The 22752-nt window shown below is 37.6% G+C and overlaps 1 protein-coding gene across 2 annotated transcripts in view; it reads left to right on the top strand.

Moving 5' to 3' along the window:
* qm (quemao) overlaps positions 1-22752 on the top strand; it is a 177869-nt gene that overhangs the window by 55480 nt on the left and 99637 nt on the right. The gene's annotated exons all lie outside the window — the stretch shown is intronic.

Here is a 22752-nt window from a genome sequence, read left to right as displayed (position 1 = left end):
TTTATATCACAGTCCTAATTGTTCTAATAAAAAACGTGTTAAATTTTGATGGTATAATTAAGAACATTTAGGATCTCCTTTTCTTGCTATCGCAATGTAACACGCTTTTATTAGAACAATTAGGACTGTGATATAAACTGTAAGGTTTAATAATTTAGGTGTAAAGTTTTAATGTTAAAAATATATAATTATGTACAATATAGATTTTTTTTGTCGCAGACGAAAAAGCCTAATTATCGTTTAAGCTTACAATGAACTTATAAAGTGTTATATTTCTTTAGAGTCAATTTATTGTTTACTTTTTATTTAATTTTATTAACCAAAATAATAAAAGCTTATTTTTAAAAAAGTTTTTTTTTCTTTAATTTTTATATATATAGATCTAAGTTGCCGTGGTCTTTAACCGATCCTGTCCATTTTTACTAGAAATATTTTCTGCTATAAGGAAAATATGTGTACCCCATTTTATTACGATCCGTTAATTTTTCTTCGAGTTATGGCTCCCGAAACATAAAAAATTGCTTAGTCATAAGAGGCGTTGCCACACCCATTTTCAAAAATTGTAGTGTTTTCCAATTAATGTTATAAATCCACTTGGGAAATGAAACACCATTGATATAAAGCTCTTTTTTGCAAAGATACAGCTTCTTTTATTCGTCCACGACCATTTTAAAAATCTTTTATATAAAAATGGGCGTGGTCCTTAACCGATTTCGTTAATTTTTCTTCAAAGCATTCCTTATAGTAAAGGCAACCTCTCTTCCGAATTTTGTTACGACAGGTTTAACGATTTTTGATTTATGATTAATAATATTTGTAAAATTGATTTTGTTACAAGTGGGCGGTGCCACGCCCATTTAAAATTTTTTTTTCAAATTTTTATCAAGAGTCTCAATATGAGTCCACACGTCAAATTTCAACATTCTAGGTGTATTATTTACTAAATAATCAGGCTTTTTGTGTTTTCCAAAATGTTATACATATATATAAAAAGCGGGCGTGGTTATCATCTGATTTCGCTCATTTTCAATACCAATCTATTCTGGGTCCAGATAAGCTCGTGTATCAAATTTGGTGAAGATATCTCAATATTTACTCAAGTTATCGTGTTAACGGACAGACACACAGACGGGCGGACGGACATGGCTCAATCAAATTTTTTTTGGATACTGATGATTTTGATATATGGAAGTCTATCAAGCAGGGATGCACCTTAACGTTAAGCTAATCGTTTATCAAAAAATTTCCACCGTTTCCGTTGAAACACTTCGAAATATTATCGATAAAGAAATTATCAAGATAAATTGTATCTCGTTTTTAACCGAAACGAAAAGCTTTCGTTAACGTTAAAAACGTTAACGAAAACGTGATACTTTATGTTTGAATTGTGCTGGCAATGCTATAGCCATGGTGAAGCCGTAAGGTGGCAACAACGAGCGCACATACACACACAAACTCTATGTAATTTGTTTGTGTAATTCGTTGGTGGTAATGTCAAAAATACTCTGAGAAATGTTCGTACTGTCAAAATTCATGAGAAAAGTTGCAATCAGCTTGGATAATGCTTTCACCTTTAATGACTCCGCCATCAATCAGCTTTGCCAGCATAGTTTGAAATTAATAATCAACATAAACGATTTGATTTCGTTTTGATATGGCAGAAAACGAAACGAAATCATTTCGTTAATTTGACGATCTTAACGTTAATAAACGAAACGAAATGACTTCGTTTCGTTTATTAACGTTGATTATCGTAACGAAATGATATCGTTTCGTTGGTTAAGCATGCCTGCTATCAAGTGTTATGGAAACGCATTTACCGTGGAATCAGTAAGGAAGGCGGTCGGCATGATGTAGTGGTGCACAGTGGCTAGTCATTGTCGGCTGGGGCGCGTCCTTGCCAACCTTACTGTTCCTGCGCCATAAACAGAAAAAAGTTCCTATCATGTCTATCAAAACGAGCAGCTGTCAAATTCAAAAAAAAACCTAACAGAAGCGCAGAGACAACTCAAAACGCTTAAAAATTCAAAATAAAACAACATCCGGCCGAACCGGAGGTCACGGACAGACCGTTGACATTCAAAATCTAAATTCAAAAAAAAAATTCAAAAATTTTAAATTCAAAACAATAACCGCAAAAAAAAGTTACCGAACCGGAGATGACCGGTTACTAACAGTTTAAATCAAACTCAACAGAAACGCTGAAAAATTAAATAATAACAAAAAAGCTGAAAAAATTAAAAATAAAAAAGAAAAGGGCCGAATATACATAGGGGGCGCCACGGGTGGTGTTGCGACGCCCGGTGCTTATATCCCACCCTCAAAATCCATGGCCACCGACGCACCTAAAAATTCGGTGGCCCCTTACCTGCATGCCTACCTAGTGCCTTCTAAATAACGTAGACGCCAGCATTCCCATTTAGATTACAAAATTTATTCACAAGTCATTATTAAGACAGAGGTATACTAGAAATACAAAAATGTTGAAATATTTTCTATTATTTATAAATTACCCTAACTACTGATTTTACATTTTGGTGCTTTACGCACTTTTATTAAAGGAAAAAAAAAAAAATCTCAAAATAATTAAATAAAATTGAAAAATGCCCTCAAAATTGCTGGTATGTATAAATATGCAAAAGGCTCCAAGGAAATAAAATACCATATCAGAGGTTTAGGTTAACTACCGAACGCAAAACTATTAGAGCCAAAAAAAAAATTTACTTTGAATTCCTTTCTTTTCTTTTCCTAACCTGTTCTTAGTTATTTAGTTTAAGTTTAGCTAGTTGTATTGCCCTTTCCAATTGCTATTCATTTATAATTGCCTTTTGGTTTTGTTAATAATTCATTTTATTTATGAGGTTTTATCTTATTTTATTTTATTGATTTATTGTATTTATTTACGTATTAAGGTATTTATTGTCTTATTTATTTACTCTATTTATTTATTTCGCTTTAATTGATTTTAATGTAGTTTTATTCTAATTTACTTTAACCTGATTTTATTTTAAATTATATTCGTTATTTCGTTTATATACGCGCGCTGATTTTAGGTTTATAATTTATTTTCTTTTTCTTTTATATGTATGTATATATATATGCATTTCGTTTGCTCATATACTAGTAGACATACTTATATTCTTGCAAGTTGTATGAAAGCTTGCTGACATTTAACTTTCTTAAATTTATGTATATGTAGGTATGTTTTATAATATACTATTTCCGTGTATTAATAAAGTCATTTTAGTATCTGTTGTAAAGTTAGCATATTTGTAACTTTATCTTCTTTATTTAGTTATGTTCTTTTAATAATTTGTTACCGCTTTTGAATATATATATAATAATATAATTCGATTTACAACAAATTCAACTCCTACGCACCTTTTTTATTTTTGTATGTATGTTTGTATATTTTAATTACGTTACGCCTTCACTTATTGATTTCTGAACTTATCTGATCTAATGCAAATTGATGCAATTGATTTAACTCAAATTTCCGTAAATACTTATTTACTCTGGTTGTTGTATGTTATCTTTATATATGTATATTAGTTGCATTTGCTACTATATATGTATGTATGTATGTATAGATTTTTGTTTGCTTATATTTGCACACTTAAACGCTAGAATATTGTTTTCGAACTGTCGCTATACTTGTGCTTTTGCTTTGCCATTTCATTGTACAATTATGCATGTTTATGCTATATACTACACATTTTCTTACTGCTCCTCCTATTCCTGCTCCCTACAGTTGTATGTATTATATATTAATGTAATTACTAGCATTATTTAATTAGATTGTGTTCAATTAAGTTAAGTATAATTTTCTTCTTTTTGTCAACTTCTAAGCTTTCTAATTCAAAAATTCCATTTTCTGTTTATTATTATTACTTATGTTTTGGAACGAACTCACCCAAGTCAGGTTGCAGGCCATTGGTGTTGGCTCTGCCGTTGTCGCTGTCGTTGCAGGTTGGTGTTGGTACTATTCGTGGTTGTTGCGCTCTGGTCCGAGGTGATCAAATGAACCTGGTGGCAATAGAACTTCGTGTTGACCTTTACGATCTTGATGACTTGGTGCTTATTTTGGGCGTTCGTGGTGTTACGCTACCGCTTACTGCTGCCGTTTCTTAACTGTCCTTATGTTACTACGAAAAACAATTGCGTGGTTGCGGTTGACTAAGATTGGTCCTTTGGTGTGGATTAGTTGCTTTGCTTTATATACGTGTGTTTTTATGCTTAGTGACGATGATTTGATACTGTCCCCGGAGACTGATCATTTCAAGTAATTTTAAAAAAACTTTGCAGATGTAAACATAGCCAGGTGTTGAGCCTGCAATCGTCAGAATGTTTTATAGGTATAAGTATGTAACTTTTTCACAAAATTTGGATGGACATCCCCACAGTAATAATGTATGTTTGTTAAGGTTTATCACACAACGATTAAGCTATTTTATTAAATTGCTCCACTTTCAGTCCAAACAGAAGTCAATGATCAATGAAATTCTATACATTAGTTCCTTCCAAATAACCATAATACGTAATTCTTCCAACTGCAATTCCAGTCCGGTTATAGCATTTATTGTACACCGATGAGAATAAACTGTCTGTATGCGCTTCGCGTTCAACCGTCCCTTTTGTTGCTTTTTCTTCAAATACCTTTCAACGAATTTATCGAAATTGTAGTAATAGTATTTTTAAAATAATACTTCCATTATTTATATAATTTTGCGCCCGAATTTTAATAAAATCTGTAATTTTCTTTTTTATGAGTTTTTCTCGTTTTTTTCCTCGTGTGTATCGGGCGGAAACTCATGGTAGCAAGCAAAATTTTTTCTTCGCGATCGCCGGTCTGTCTCTTCCTTCTTTTCGATATTTTTCATCGCAACCTTCGCCACATCGCTAGGTGTGTTCCCGTGAACACGCTCCCAAGTGGATCGCAGCCATATACCGTAGCAGCAGACCGTAACACAAGATAGATGATTCCTTTATACCTGAACAATCAACCGTTATCCAATCGAAGTTAATATTTTCTGTGTGCAAAGCACGCTGAGTATAAAAAGGTGAATACTCCCTGTGTACCAGGACCGCACAAAAGCTTAACTCTTCTGTCAAAGTCAAGGCCGGAATATACAGTTCTAAGACAATAAGCCATTTTCTTATATTTTTTTTTTTTGTCAGTTCATTGCGGCTGCTGAGTTGAGTATCACCCCATGTCGGCTGGCTGTTCAAAATGTTTTTCAAAAATTTTCCATTTCAAGATTTGTCACAAAAACGCCCTATATTAGAATTAGATTGAACAACGCCTTATCTCAGAATGCTTTTCATTAACTCCCTTTTATGTCAAAATGCATTGAACTTATGCTGATATAGGGAGTTTTTGAAACAAATTTTGAGATAGTGTATTTTTGAATAAAATTCTAACATACGGCATTCTTCAAACAAATTCTGAAAGAATGACCAAACCAACATAACTCTTTATCAATTCACGAAATATTTAGTAAAAAATTAATTATTTCCTCTAAGACCTGTTGGAATTTACAAATTTATTATCACTACTAATATACTACTAAAGGTACTTTTCTATTACAACTTTCGCTGAAGGGGATCGAATTATGCGCCGCTTTCCTTACTTCGTAAATGCAACAGTCCAGATTTTTATACTCAGCTGAGCAGAGCTCACAGAGTATATTAATTTTGTTCGCATAAAGGTAATCCCTAATGGTATAAACTAATCGAGATAGATATAGACTTCTATATATCAAAATAATCTGGGCGAAAAGGGAAATTCATTTAGCCATGTCCGTCCGTAAACACGATAACTTGATTAAATTTTGACGTATCTTAATGAAATTTGGTATGTAAGTTCCACGGCACTCATCTCAGATCGCTATTTATATTAATGAACGAAATCGGACGACAACCACGCCCACTTTTTCGATATCGAAAATTTCGAAAAACCGAAAAAGTGCGATAATTCATTACCAAAGACGGATAAAGCGATGAAGCTTGGTAGGTGCGTTGACTTTATGACGAACAAGTAAGGAAGGTTAAGTTCGGGTGTAACCGAACATTACATACTCAGTTGAGAGCTATGGTGACAACATAAGGGAAAATAACCATGTAGGAAAATGAACCGAGGGAAACCCTGGAATGTGTTTGTATGACATTTGTATCAAATGAAAGGCATTAAAGAGTATTTTATGAGGGAGTGGGCCATAGTTCTATAGGTGGACGCCATTTAGGGATATAGCCATAAAGGTGGACCAGGGGTGACTCTAGAATGTGTTTGTACGATATGGGCATCAAATTAAAAGTATTATTGAAGGTTTTAAAAGGGAGTGGTGGTTGTTGTATAGGTGGTCGCCTTTTCGAGATATCGCCATAAAGGTGGACCAAGGGTGACTGTAGAATGCGTTTGTACGATATGGGTATCAAAAGAAAGGTGTTAATGAGTATTTTAAAGGGAGTAATCCTTAGTTCCATAGGTGGATGCCATTTAGGGATATCGCCATAAAGGTGGACCAGGGCTGACTCTAGAATTTGTTTGTACGATATGGGTATCAAATGAAAGGTGTTACTGAGCATTTAAGAGGGAGTGGGCCTTAGGTCTATCGGTGGACGCCTTTTCGAGATATCGCCATTGAGGTGGACCAGGGGTGACTCTAGAATGTGTTTGTACGATATGGGTATCAAATGAAAGGTGTTAATGAGTATTTTAAAAGGGAGTAATACTTAGTTCCATAGGTGGACGCCGTTTCGAGATATCGGCATAAAGGTGGACCAGGGGTGACCCTAGAATTTGTTTGTACAATATGGGTATCAAAAGAAAGGTGTTAATGAGTATTTTAAAGGGAGTAATCCTTAGTTCCATAGGTGGACGCCGTTTCGAGATATCGCCACATAGGTGGACCAGGGGTGACCCTAGAATTTGTTTGTACAATATGCGCATCAAACGAAAGGCGTTAATGAGTATTTTAAAAGGGAGTGGGCCTTAGTTCTATAGGTGGACCCCGTTTCGAAATATCGCCATAAAGGTGGACCAGGGGTGACTCTAGAATGTGTTTGTACGATATGGGTATCAAATTAAAGGTATTAATGAGGGTTTTAAAAGGAAGTGGTGTTTGTTGAATAGGTGGTCGCATTTTCGTGATATCGCCATAAAGGTGGACCAAGGGTGACCCTAGAATTTGTTTGTACAATATGGGTATCAAAAGAAAGGTGTTAATTAGTATTTTAAAAGGGAGTAATCCTTAGTTCCATAGGTGGACGCCGTTTCGAGATATCGCCATAAAGGTGGAGCAGGGGTGACCCTAGAATTTGTTTGTACAATATGGGTATCAAAAGAAAGGTGTTAATTAGTATTTTAAAAGGGAGTAATCCTTAGTTCCATAGGTGGACGACTTTTCGAGGTATCGCCATAAAGGTGGGCCAGGGGTGACTCTAGAATTCGTTTGTGCAATATGAGTATCAAACGAAAGGAGTTATGAGTATTTTAAAAGGGAGTGGGCCTTAGTTCTATAGGTGGACGCCTTTTCGAGGTATCGCAATAAAGGTGGACCAGGGGTGACTCTAGACTTTGTTTGTACGATATGGGTATCAAATGAAAGGTGTTAATGAGTATTTTTAAAAGGGAGTGGGTCTTCGTTCTATAGGTGTTCGCCTTTTCGAGATATCGCCATAAAGGTGGACCAGGGGTGACTTTAGAATATGTTTGTACGATATGGGTATCAAATGAAAGGTGTTAATGAGTATTTTAAAAGGGCGTGGGGCTTAGTTCTATAGGCGGACGCCTTTTCGAGATATCTCCATAAAGGTGGACCAGGGGTGACTCTAGAATGAGTTTGTACGATATGGGTATCAAATTAAAGGTACTAATGAGAGTTTTAAAAGGGAGTGGTGGTAGTTGTATATGTGAAGGCGTTTTCCAGATATCGGCCAAAATGTGGACCAGGGTGACTCAGAACATCATCTGTTGGATACCGCTAATTTATTTATATATGTTATACCTGCCAAGATTTTAAGGGTTTTTTATTTCGCCCTGCAGAACTTTTTCATTTTCTTCTACTTAATATGGTAGGTGTCACAACCATTTTATAAAGTTTTTTCTAAAGTTATATTTCGCGTCAATAAAATAATCCAATTACTTTACCATGTTTCATCCCTTTTTTCGTATTTGGTATAGAATTATGGCATTTTTTCATTTTTCGTAATTTTCGATATCGAAAAAGTGGGCGTGGTCATAGTCGGATTTCGTTCATTTTTATACCAAAATAAAGTGAGTTCAAGTAAGCACGTGAACTAAGTTCATTAAAGATATGTCGATTTATGCTCAAGTTATCGTGTTAAAGGCCATGCGGAAGGACAGACGGGCAACTGTGTATAAAAACTGGGCGTGGCATTAACCGATTTCGCCCATTTTCACAGAAAACAGTTAACGTCATAAAATCTATGCCCCTACCAAATTTCAAAAGTATTGGTTAATTTTTGTTCGACTTATGGCGTCAAAAGTATCCTAGACAAATTGAATGAAAAAGGGCGGAGCCACGCCCATTTTAAAATTTTCTTTTATTTTTGTATTTTGTTGCACCATATTATTACTGGAGTTGAATGTTGACATAATTTACTTATAAACTGTAAAGATATTAAATTTTTTGTTAAAATTTTACTTTAAAAAAATTTTTTTTTTAAAGTGGGCGTGGTCCTTCTCCGATTTTGCTAATTTTTATTAAGCGTATATATAGTAATAGGAGTAACGTTCCTGCCAAATTTCATCATGATATCTTCAACGACTGCCAAATTACAGCTTGCAAAAGTTTTAAATTACCTTCTTTTAAAGTGGGCGGGGCCACGCCCATTGTCCAAAATTTTACTAATTTTCTATTCTGCGTTATAAGTTCAACTCATCTACCAAGTTTCTTCGCTTTATCTGTCTTTTGTAATGAATTATCGCACTTTTTCGATTTTTCGAAATTTTCGATATCGAAAAAGTGGGCGTGGTTATAGTCCGATATCGTTCATTTTAAATAGGGATCTGAGATGAGTGCTCAGGAACCTACATACCAAATTTCATCAAGATACCTCAAAATTTACTCAAGTTATCGTGTTAACGGACGGACGGACGGACGGACATGGCTCAATCAAATTTTTTTTCCATCCTGATTATTTTGATATATGGAAGTCTATATCTATCTCGATTCCTTTATATATGTACAACCAACCGTTATCCAATCAAACTTAATATACTCTGTGAGCTCTGCTCAACTGAGTATAAAAATAGAAAATTAGTAAAATTTTGGACAATGGGCGTGGCACCGCCCACTTTTAAAAGAAGATAATTTAAAAGTTTTGCAAGCCGTAATTTCGCAGTCGTTGAAGATATCATGATGAGATTTGGCAGGCGCGTTACTCCTATTACTGTATGTGTGTTAAATAAAAATTAGCAAAATCGGAAGACGAACACGCCCACTTTTAAAAAAAATTTTTTTTATGTCAAATTTTAACAAAAATTTTAATATCTTTACAATATGTGAGTAAATTATGTCAACATTCAACTCCAGTAATGATATGATGCAACAAAATACAAAAATAAAAGAAAATTTCAAAATGGGCGTGGCTCCGCCCTTTTTCATTTAATTCGTCTAGAATACCTTTAAGGCCATAAGTCGAACAAAAATTTACCAATCCTTGTGAAATTTGGTAGGGGTTTGGATTCTATGACGATAACTGTTTTCTGTGAATATGGGCGAAATCGGTTGAAGCCACGCCCAGTTTTTATACACAGTCGACCGTCTGCCCTTCCGCTCGGCCGTTAACACGATAACTTGAGCAAAAATCGACATATCTTTACTGAACTTAGTTCACGTACTTATCTGAACTCACTTTATCTTGGTATAAAAAATAGCCGAAATCCGACTATGACCACGCCCACTTTTTCGATATCGAAAATTACGTAAAATGAAAAAAATGCCATAATTCTGTACCAAATATGAAAAAAGAAATGAAACATGGTAATTGGATTGGTTTATTGACGCAAAATATAACTTTATATAAAACTTTGTAAAATAGGTGTGACGCCTACCATATTAAGTACAAGAAAAAGAAAAAGTTCTGCAGGGCGAAATCAAAAGCCCTTGGAATCATGGCAGGAATACTGTTCGTGGTATTACATATATAAATAAATTAGCGGTACCCGATAGATGATGTTCTGGGTGACCCTGGTCCACATTTTGGTCGATATCTCAAAAACGCCTTCAGATATACAACTAAGGGCCACTCCCTTTTAAAACCCCCATTAATACCTTTAATTTGATACCCATATCGTACAAACACATTCTAGAGTCACCCCTGGTCCACCTTTATGGCGATATCTCGAAAAGGCGTCCACCTATAGAACTATGGCCCACTCCCTTCTAAAATACTCTTTAATACCTTCCATTTGATACCCATGTCATACAAACACATTCCAGGGTTACCCTAGGTTCATTTTACTACATGGTGATTTTCTCTTATTTTGTCTCCAAAGCTCTCAGCTGAGTATGTAGTGTTCGGTTACACCTGAACTTAGCCTTCCTTACTTGTTCAATTTGGGAGTGTCAAAGCTCTGTCATCATTGGAGAACAAACCTCTAGTAATTAAATCATGGACTTTGAACATACATTTTTATAAGTTTATTTGATATTTCTTATATTTCACAATAATTTTTCAAATTTTCAATGAATAAAAAAATGTTTGTCCGATATTAGATGAGGCTATACTGCTATGGCCATATGGCCTGCTCTCAAGCTGCCCCGAGGCCTTGAGTCTAATTGTAGTGGCTAACGCTACATTTTTGGCCATTAGATCTGCAGGAGTGATGTGTAGAATGGCAAGCAATGCTACTGTCGGAGTAGCTTTTAGGGCTCCCGTTATGCTAATCGTTGATAATCTGCATGCTCCTCAAGTTTTTTGGTATTCGTACCGTGTTGTGTGGCTGTCCACCAAACAAGGACCCCATATCGAAGTAGGGGTTTGACAATTGCCGTAAGAGAGTTTGGGTGATAGGCCCCACGTGCATCTTAGCATCTTATTTCATAGACAACTTACTATTTAGGATGACTCCTATATATTTTGGGGCTATATTGTTCTTGTAGGGTTGGTGGTTAACTCGACGCCAGATGCCCAGGCCTGTACATCCCGAAGTGCCTGATCCATCAGAGAGCTGATTGTTGTTAGGCATCTGCCGCTTATTATGACTGAAACGTCATCTGATATGCAGTTTGACTGGTCCTCCGTTGAACCGACTAAGCAATTGACTGATAACTAGCGTCACCAATACTGTGGACGCCCCTAAAATCCCACCTTGCGGCGTCCTCTGTTTAAAGGTTTTGTTGCCTGATCCCATTGCGACGTGATCACTCTGCAGCTTAACATCGATCTGATCAATTTTGTAAAGGTGGGATGAACTTTAATTGAGTTGAGACTGTGCGTGTTTACTCGTTTCGAGATATTGTTGAAAGCTCCAGAAAAACACCTAGGTCATATTCTTGGTGTTCCAGGGCTTTCTCTATATTTATGACAACCCTATGCAATATCGATTGACTTGCCTTTGGGGTAAGTCGTTATGCTCAAAAGATTAACTTCGCACAGAAATGTTTCCATGAAACCCTCTTCGAACTGTTGATTTCACGTTTAAAAATCCACAACAGATGTTGTTGTTGTTGTAGCAGTGCTCCGCCCCATCCAATAGGTGCGACCGATCACAAATTTTCATCAATGTCCTCTAACGGGAGTCCAAGAAAACTTGCTGTTTCAACAGGGGCGGACCATAATGAGAGGGGTGTTAGAGGCGTTGGTTCCACAATACAGTTAAAGAGATGGTTGGTGTCATGTGGGGACACATTGATTCTGGAAGACTTTAACCTATTACAGTACCCAGATCGAAGTTGAGCTAGAGTGACGCGCGTTTCCCTAGGGAGAGTGCGTTCCTCCTCTGCTAGCTTTGGGTATTGTTTGAGTACAAGATTCACCAGGAAATTCCCGGCCGTATTTCCGAATAATGCTTACGGAGATGACCCCTTAAGACCCTGGGAGGTGTGGCCTCATCAATCAGATGTTTGTTGGGATGCCCAGGTTTCTGGGTATTCAACAGAAACTGTTTGTTCAGCATTTAATTTCTCTCCCTAATGGGAAGTACTCTCACCTCGTTGTGTAGGTGGTGTTCTGGGCACATAAGCAGATAGCCCGCAGCGGTTCTGAGGGCAGTATTTTGGCAGGCCTGTATTTTCTTCCAGTGACTAGTCTTTAGGCTTGGCGACCTTATCGAGGACGCGTAGCATGCAATCGGCTGGCCAATTGCTTTGTCAGTGGTAATGAGCGTGTCTTCATCTTTACTCCAAGTACTGCCAGCAAGATATCTGAGGATTTTATTGCGGCTCTGGATTTTCGGTACAATTGCAGCTGCATGCTCACACAAATGAAGATCCTGCTCGAACATCACACCCAAAATTTTGGGTGTAAGACAGTCGGTAGCGTAGTGCCATTGACGTGGATGTTCAAAATGGTCGACATTTGGGACGTCCATGTTGTAACAAGATCGCCGCTGAGTCGGTGACAATGTCAGGTTTCGCGAGGCGAAGAAACTTTAGAGATCAGAGACATAGCCGTTAATATTGTTGCAAAGCTCATCGATCTGTGGGCCTATGCCTGTGGCCATTATTGTTGAGTCATCGGCGTAGGAAACGTTAGTGACTCCTTCTGGTGGTAAAGGTAGCTTTGATATGTAGAAGTTAAACAGAAGTGGGAATAGGATACCACCCTGTGGCACCCCTTGTTTAATTCTTCTTGGTTTGGATGTTGCGTTCCTGAATGGGTAGACCCTTTCAGGTCTTGCAGTAACGTGCCATGGTTGACCGTATCAAAAGCTTTTGACAGGTCTAACGCAACGAGCACTGTCCTATGGTGGGGGTTTTGATTTAAAACGCAATTTATCTGAGTACTAATGGTATTTAGCGCGGTGGTACTGCTATGTAGATTTCTGAAGCCATGCTGATGATTAGTTGCAAATATGATTTAGAGTAGGGGATCAGAATGGCTTCAAGTGTCTTGGTTACTGGCGGTAGGAGATATATCGGACGATAAGAATCCTATGTTAGCTGGTTTCCCAGACTTTAGTAGCGGGACCACCTTGGCCATTTTCCTTTTTTCGGGAATGACAAAGGTGGAAAGAGACAGGTTGAAGACATGTGCTAAATATTTGAATCCCTCTTTACCTAGGGTTTTAAGCATCGGCATGGCTATGCCGTCTGGGCCCACTGCTTTAGATGGTTTAGCATGACCGATGGCATCTTCAACCTCTTTGGCGGTGATGGCAATTGGGGACGCGCTGAATTTATGTTTATGTGCGCATCTGTTGGCCCGCCATCTAACTTTGTCAACCGCAGAATGCATTATGCATTGTCGGCAAAAAGCGCTCGCGCATTTTTTCGCATCCGACAGCACTTTATCGCCAAAGGCGATGGAAATTTTGTCATTGTGCTTAGACGGATTCGTTAGGGACTTTACGGTGGACCAAAGCTTACCCACACCGGCAGAGAGGTTACAATCCTCCACCCATTTCGTCTTGTGCTAATCCACAAGCTATCTGATGCCTTGGTTTATATCCCTAATTTGGGGGTCGCCGAGATCGAGCTGTCTTATAAGGTCACGTTCTCTCCGAGGCGGATACTTTCCTTTTTTATACTCAGCTGACCAGAGCAGAGGAGGGGTCTAGATGATGATTTCTAGGTTTGCATCGCCTAACCGGACAGATAAGCCGTGACGTTCTAGGACACTGTCCCTGCGGCCGATGTCGGGATCAAATATATTGTATTGCACTGAGTTGTGTATGATAAACGCAAGACCGCCTCCATTTCCACTCCCGCAATCTCTTCTGTGGACATTATACCCAGAAGAGGTCTGCAGAGCAGATCTTGCTGCAAGTTTAGTCTCTTGAATCGCAGCGATGCGGATGTTATGCCGCTTCATGGAATTGACCATCTTCGCGATCTTCCCAGTTAATCCATAACAGTTTAGCTGCAGAATTCTGAAGTGCAGCGAGGGACACGTCGTCACTCCAGGGGTAAGTGACGTGTGACTACGCCGAAGTTGAGGGAGGCCAGGACGCAATTGCTATTGTGGTCCTGGGACTGGACGTCCCTGGGTAAGCATTGGGGTACTCGGTGTAGTTGGGTTTGGGGCCTGGCAACATGGCGCAATGAAACCTGTCGGGGGGCTGCCGTCGCGGAGACCAGAACATCTAGGAAAGTGACATCGTCCAAGGCAAGAGCTGCATTGGGCAGAAGACGCAAACATATGTATATATTCTGTGCTGGCAAACGGTGCAAAAGGTGGTAGGGACTAAGAGTTTGTGCCCCTGATCTACACGATTACTGCAGGAAAAGACTGGAGAAGAATACGGGGCGGGGACTGATGATCGGCATTGCTACCGACTCTACTACGGAGATTGTAGTTATGAGTGGGAGTGGTCGTATGAGCTGGTGGCGCCGTAGGGCGCGAGCAGCAGTGGGTACTTGTTGTGGCTTGCTGAGCAGCAGAGCTGCTGGAAGGTAGTGGGGGCGCTGAGGCGTAGACTACGGGACTCCCTTGGTCGTGAACAGCAAGGAGCCATAAAAGATTTATAAAAGTTACGAGGACGTCGGGTTTTGGGATCTAGCCCAGAGCAACATGCGCGATGCAACCATCCCTTGCACGTGACACACTGACAAGAGTATGAGCGTCCTAAAAATATTCTTTTCCGGCAAACGCAGCAAACCCATTTCCAGGGCGTGGGTCGGGAGAAGGACCCGGATTGGGTTCGATACCTTCAAGGAGCAGGAGAGTTTGGCGCAGTCCCGCTGCAGGGATCTGCTGGGAGGATGACAATTTGTGGGAGGGACGCAACAAATTAAATGGGGTTAAACTGAAATGACAACCCTTGGTCGGGAAAAATTCCGAGTCGCTCCGGTACATAGCACCGGCTGCCTTAGGAAGCGATCCACAACAGATGCCTATATTCGTCCCAACACTCCTTGTTTTCCGCAACTTCTGCCAACTTAACCCTGCAAAAATCATTGGATCATGTGGTCCACTGGAGTACTTACCATTATACTCCACTGTAATGCAGCAAAGGCCCAACTCATCTGTCTACACGAACATATTGTTAGCCGACCATTGCTCGTTTTTAACGATTGTAATCACTACACGATGTTTATTGGACTGTGGGTACTCCATGGACTCTGATGTAATGCGGAGCTGGAGTATGTGGTCCAGTCCTAGGACATCACAATGTTTATTGGACCATATTTTTTGTATGAATTGTGGCTAATTTTGGAGCACTCGGTTGGTCCATAGCGAGTACTCCTGCATGCATGTATCCCGATTTTTGCAGGCAAGAATCTCTTTTACTTGCCCTGTAAGAAGAATCAACTCCTTACTCCACCATGGTGGCTTTAATTTCCCTTTGAATCTTCTCAGAGTAGCTGCACTCCTCCAACCCCTCAACGGTAGTAGCCTCTTTTGGCTGCCCACATCTTCCTGATACACATTTCTGAAATTTGTACCAGTCCGTTGCAAAGTTTTAAGAGAAGAGTATTCATTTTTTGTCAGCTCATAATCAGTGAAATAGAAATAAATTTATGAGTTTGGTTGAAGTCAGTAAAGAAAGTGACAACTAAATTTATCACACTTACAATGAATATAACCAAAATTTTTTATTAAATTGCAGTCATCAACATTTCTTTATAGATAATAACATAAAAATATTGTCATTTCGAATGGTGAATGGAATTTCACGCTATCTCAGTCACCATTTCGAAAACGCGCTACCTGTGCATCAATTTAAAATGTTTTGGCAATTTTTTTTCTATATATTCTAGAGCATCACTTCCACCAGATAAATCTGTATATAACATTAACGATGAAGAGGAATGAGATCCTGCCATAGCACAAAGAGCTCCGCCCACAACTCCCGGTGCTCCGAAAACTACTTTTTTACTTCCTGAACCATATTCTAAATCGAAAATTTCCCAATAATATTGACATTTAAAATATTTTCTTTCTGCTATAATTCGTTTAGTAGAACCAATATTATCAGTAAGTTGGATTTCCGTGCCCGCTTCTAACTTAGTAGAGTAGCAAAGTTTTATTGTTCCTACTGAATCTTTGTCAAAGGCGGGGTGCACTTTAATTATGCCTATATCTATAACAATATCGCCCCTTTCCGCGAGTGGTCCCCACTCAGTACAACCCGCTTTGCGAACTTCTTTGGTGTTGACAGCTTCAACTCTGATCCATCCCGGTCCTTTTTCTTCCACGCATCTTAATGCTGTAATCACGAATTCCAAAGAGATCATTGAACCAATGCAAACATAATTTTCGTTATCATATATTTTCACCACATATGAGTTATCCTCTGTATTCACAGAACTTCTAGAACTGCCACCTCCAGTGCGAAATTCCGCATACGTGTAGGTGAAAGGGAAGCTAAGTGCGACCAACAAAACCGCGATATAATTTCGGAAACTCATTTTAAATTATAACTTTCTAAGAGGCTTTTTAAATATTGAGTAAATCAAGATAAGTTTTGTAGGCGCTATTTATACATTTGTGGCTTGTGTGAATAAAAAATAAGTAGAAACTTATAGATATCAGGAAATCGGCACAAATCAAATATTTGGCTGCTTTCAAAAGAAAATTTGCTTGTTATTTGTTTATATATTTGCCGAGTTTAATTGTGCTATTGAATTGAGAAAGACTATGTATGTGATAATATGTTTGTATTTCTAATGAATAAACACTAATTAGTTGTATCTGTTTGTATTTTTAATGAATAAACACAGAAAAGTACAAAAGGTACAGTAATTAGTTTTATCTGTTTGTATTTTTAATGAATAGGCACTAATTAGTTTTGTCTGTTTCCAAACTGCTAATTTGTCTACTTTATACCACCACAAAAGCAGAGTTGGGAGCAGTGCACCAAGTTTTGAGCAGCGACATTGCTTGAAGTTAAGTGGGCTGACTAATTAAGATCCTGTGTTAAGTGTTAATGAGACGTTAATTGATTGTGGACTTAAACGTCCGTTCATCCTTCCTATATTCGTATAATTTTGTGATTTCTATAACAATTTCGCACAGAAGGTTAACGAAATAATCAGCCAAGTTTTCTACATTAAACCCCTTAATAAACCCAATGTTCCATACAAAATACAAATTCTTAATTATCTCATTATTGCTTCATTGAGTGGTTATGGAGTCAAAAATCTTGACGGGATTGTGTGAATAAAAAATAAGTAAAAACTTCTATATTTCAGGAAATGGGCACAAATCAAATATTTGGCTGTTTTCAAAAGAAAACTTCTAGTTATCGAGAGCCTCTAGGGAATGATTCCGCTGGCGTTGCGGTGGATGTCCCTGATAAGCGATTGTAGTTTGCAATGGAAATATGTCAATCAAAAGGTGGCCAATAACTGCTCCAAGCTTCAGCCAATCCTACAAAATTTACTTTATGCACAACCAAATGAATCTGGCACGCAACCGGACCGAACAAATGCTGCCGTCACCGACGAAGAGTTAGCCAAAAGAATTGAACCTCGTCCGGGTTTTTCACGTTCGTGAGCTCGGAGGCTTGATGATGTGAAGTCGAATGACCTGCGCAGAAATACCACCGAACAATTTTAGCAAGCGCAGATGGATAGCTGAAAGTTCCTTCAATAATTGAACACTAGCGAGATTTCACTTTACAATCCAAAATAACTTTAATTGCTTCGCACTTTCGTTAGTTACAACTTTTATAAAGAAAACTTCGTACAAATAGAGATAATAGGTGCGTTTAGCAGATAAAAAGAAGAAAAATTATGATTTTCACGAGTTTTTACGCAAAAGAAAAGTTAGTCAGCTAAAAAGTCTCGATGAGTTGCCGGTTTTTTTTATAAGCTTTTATTTAGTTTCACTTTTGTTGTCTGTAATGGAATCTTGCAAGTTAAATTTGATACACTTCCCGGTGTCCGATTGAGCTGAAATTTTGCACACATGTATAACTCCGATGACAATGCAATATTACTTTGTTAGAATTCGATAAATTAATCGATAACACAGTTATCGGTAAAGATTTGTATTTACTTTGGCATAACAGCCTAAGTCCCATACAAACCCGCCGGTACTTATCCGTGGATTGTGATATTTGGACGTGGTGAATCACACGTGTCACGCGTGGTGAATCTCAACGCTTGCGAAAAGCGGAGACACAACCCTCTGTTGTATTTCTGTGTATAACCAACATAGCTGAATTTTTAAGGCTGTTTAACTCTGTAATCTTTTCTGTAATTTATTTTGCTTTTGGAAAAATTACCTATTTGAAAAAAGCTGGCTGAAAAATATTGGCATAACAGCTTAAGTTAAATCAAGAATGGAAAATCTTGGAAAATTTTAGCAGATGTGGCAATTTCGCGCGTCCGTTGAACGAAATATTGACAATCTGCTGATCATCGCTAGGAAATTAGCGACATTCCATCAACTAAGCAGCACTTTAGCAATACTACTGTTATTATTTGGCCGCTCAAACGCACACATATTAATTGTGCATTAAATCTAAAATATACAAATACACCATAATAATTTACACGGCCTAAGCCATAATAATTTACACGGGTCATCAATTCTTTCTCTGATTCAAAATCTGAACTACCAGCGCTACCGTCAACAGCTCAGTGTCATCATTGCCAGTAGCGCCAATAACACCAAACTCGTGCCTGACACACAAAAGTCGTTTCACTCAATAGCGCAAGTAAAATGTACTACGCACTCACTTCTAAGTAGCGTCAAAAATTCGCTTGGAGTCATTTCGTCAATGAGCTACCATTGAGCTGGCACCGCATTGGCGCTGGCGCCATGCAATTTACATCACTAAAATTGCGCGAATGCCCAGGCTCATGACTTCAATACTTATATTTACTATGCTTTAAACTTTGAATACACCTCTGAAGTTGCTGCGCATAAAATGTGTACTAATAAATTCCAATCCGCATTATACGCAGATGTAACTGAAATATGTGTTTTTGTTTCACCCCTATACTTATATTTAAAGCTTTTCTAAGAACAAGCTTCTATTACTTGTTAATAAAACGAACTAAAAAGTAAAAAATAAAATTAAAGAAAAAAAAACTTTTTTAAAAATAAGCTTTTATTATTTTGGTTAATAAAATTAACTAAAAAGTAAACAATAAATTGACTCTAAAGAAATATAACACTTTATAAGTTCATTGTAAGCTTAAACGATAATTAGGCTTTTTCGTCGGCGACAAAAAAATTCTATATTGTACATAATTATATATTTTTAACATTAAAACTTTACACCTAAATTATTAAATCTTACAGTTTATATCACAGTCCTAATTGTTCTAATAAAAGCGTGTTACATTGCGATAGCAAGAAAATGAGATCCTAAATGTTCTTAATTATACCATCAAAATTTAACACGTTTTTTATTAGAACAATTAGGACTGTGATATAAACTGTAAGATTTAATAATTTAGGTGTAAAGTTTTAATGTTAAAAATATATAATTATGTACAATATAGAATTTTTTTGTCGCAGACGAAAAAGCCTAATTATCGTTTAAGCTTACAATGCACTTATAAAGTGTTATATTTCTTTAGAGTCAATTTATTGTTTACTTTTTAGTTAATTTTATTAACCAAAATAATAAAAGCTTATTTTTAAAAAAGTTTTTTTTTCTTAAATTTTTTCCCAATAATAACAAGTGCCCATTGAAGTTGGATGCTTTGACCATGCCAGCTTAAATTGATGTGGTGAATTTGAAATAGATGTGGTTGACGGGTTGGCGCAACCACGTCTAGCGTATGTACGTATAAAAAATGAATGTAATGATTTTAAATATGACGTTGGTCGCGTAAACAATTTCCTTGTGATTATACTCAGTTGAGCCGAGCTCACAGAATATATTAACTTTGATTGGATAACGGTTGGTTGTACAGGTATAAAGGAATCGAGATAGATATAGACTTCCATATATCAAAATCATCAGCATCGAAGAAAAATTTGATTGAGCCATGTCCGTCCGTACGTCTGTCCGTCTGTCCGTCAACACGATAACTTGAGTAAATTTTGAGGTATCTTGATGAAATTTGGTATGTAGGTTCCTGGGCACTCATCTCAGCTATTTAAAATGAACGAAATCGGACTATAACCACGTCCACTTTTTCGATATCGAAAATTTCGAAAAAACCGAAAATGTGCGATAATTCATTACCAAAGACGGATAAAGCGATGAAACTTGGTAGGTGAGTTGAAATTATGACGCAAAATAGAAAATTACCAAAATTTTGGACGATGGGCGTGGCACCGCCCACTTTTAAAAGAAGGTAATTTAAAAGTTTTGCAAGCTGTAATTTGGCAGTCGTTGATGATATGATGATGAAATTTGGCAGGAACGTTACTCCTATTACTATATATATGCTTAATAAAAATTAGCAAAATCGGAGAACAACCACGCCCACTTTTAAAAAAATTTTTTTTTGAAGTCAAATTTTAACAAAAAATTTAATATCTTTACAGTATGTAAGTCAATTATGTCAACATTCAACTCCAGTAACCATATGGTGCAACAAAATACAAAAAAAAAAAAAAAAATTTCAAAATGGGCGTGGCTCCGCCCTTTTTCATTTAATTTGTCTAGGATACCTTTAATGCCATAAGTCGAACAAAAATTTACCAATCCTTGTGAAATTTGGTAGTGGCTTAGATTCTAGGACGATAACTGTTTTCTGTGAAAATGGGCGAAATCGGTTGAAGCCACGCCCAGTTTTTATACACAGTCGACCGTCTGTCCTTCTGCCCGGCCCATAAAACGATAACTTGAGCAAAAATCGATATATCTTTACTAAACTCAGTTCACGTACTTATCCGAACTTATTTTGAATTGGTATAAAAAATGGCCGAAATCCGACCATGACCACGCATACTTTTTCGATATCGAAAATTACGAAAAATTAGAAAAATGCCATAATTCTATACTAAATACGAAAAAAGGGATGAAACATGGTAATTGGATTGGTTTATTGACGCAAAATATAACTTTAGAAAAAAACTTTGTAAAATGGGTGCGACACCTACCATATTAAGTAGAAGAAAATGAAAAAGTTTTGCAGGGCGAAATCAAAAGCCCTTGGAATCTTGGCAGGAATACTGTTCGTGGTATTACATATATAAATAAATTAGCTGTACCCGACAGATGATGTTCTGGGTCAAACTGGTCCACATTTTGGTCAATATCTCGAAAACGCCTTCACATATACACTACCACCACTCCCTCCTAAAACCCTCATTAATACCTTTATTAGATACCCATATCGTACAAACACATTTTAGAGTCACCCCTGGTCCACCTTTATGGCGATATCTCGAAAAGACGTCCACCTATAGAACTAAGGCCCACTCCCTTTTAAAATACTCATTATCACCTTTCGTTTGATACCCATATTGTACAAACGCATTATAGAGTCAACCCTGGTCCACCTTTATAATGATATCTCGAAAAGACGTCCACCTATAGAACTAAGTCCCACTCCCTTTTAAAATACTCATTAACACCTTTCATTTGATACCCATATCGTACAAACGAATTCTAGAGTCACCCCTGGTCCACCTTTATGGCGAGATTCCGAAAAGGCGTCCACCCATAGAACTAAGGCCTACGCTTTTTTAAAATACTCATTAACACCTTTGATACCCATATCGTAAAAACAAATTATAGAGTCACCCGTGGCCCACCTTTATGGCGATTTCTCGAAAAGGCTTCCACCTATAGAACTAAGGCCCACGCCCTTTTAAAATACTCATTAACACCTTTCATTTGATACCCGTATCGTACAAACAAATTCTAGAGTCACCCCTGGTCCACCTTTATGGCGAGATCTTGAAGAGGCGTCCACCCATAGAAATAAGGCCTACGCCCTTTTAAAATACTTCTTAACACCTTTCATTTGATACCCGTATCGTACAAACAAATCCTAGAGTCACCCGTGGTCTACCTTTATGGCGATATCTCGAAAAGGCGTTCACCTATAGAAATAAGACCCACTCCCTTTTAAAATACTCATTAATACTTTTCATTTGATACCCGTATCGTACAAACAAATTCTAGAGTCACCCCTGGTCCACCTTTATGGCGAGATCTCGAAGAGGCGTCCACCCATAGAACTAAGGCCTACGCCCTTTTAAAATACTCCTTAACACCTTTCATTTGATACCCGTATCGTACAAACAAATTCTAGAGTCACCCCTGGTCCACCTTTATGGCGATTTCTCGAAAAGGCTTCCACCTATAGAACTAAGGCCCACGCCCTTTTAAAATACCCATTAACACCTTTCATTTAATAACCATATCGTACAAACAAATTCTAGAATCACCTCTGGTCCACTTTTATGGCGATATCTCGAAGAGGCGTCCACCCATAGAACTAAGGCCTACGCCCTTTTAAAATACTCCTTAAAACCGAAAAGGCGTCCACCTATAGAACTAAGACCCACTCCCTTTTAAAATACTCATTAACACCTTTCATTTGATACCCATATCGTACAAACAAATTCTATAGTCACCCCCGGTCCACCTTTATGGCGATATCTCGAAAAGGCGTCCACCTATAGAACTAAGGCCCATGCCCTTTTAAAATACTCATTAACACCTTTCATTTAATACCCATATCGTACAAACAAATTCTA

Source organism: Eurosta solidaginis, chromosome 5, assembly GCF_040869045.1.
Source record: "Eurosta solidaginis isolate ZX-2024a chromosome 5, ASM4086904v1, whole genome shotgun sequence".
Lineage (NCBI taxonomy): Eukaryota > Metazoa > Arthropoda > Insecta > Diptera > Tephritidae > Eurosta > Eurosta solidaginis.
The sequence above is the reverse complement of the archived record's forward strand: the minus strand, read 5'-3'. Positions and strand labels throughout refer to the sequence as shown.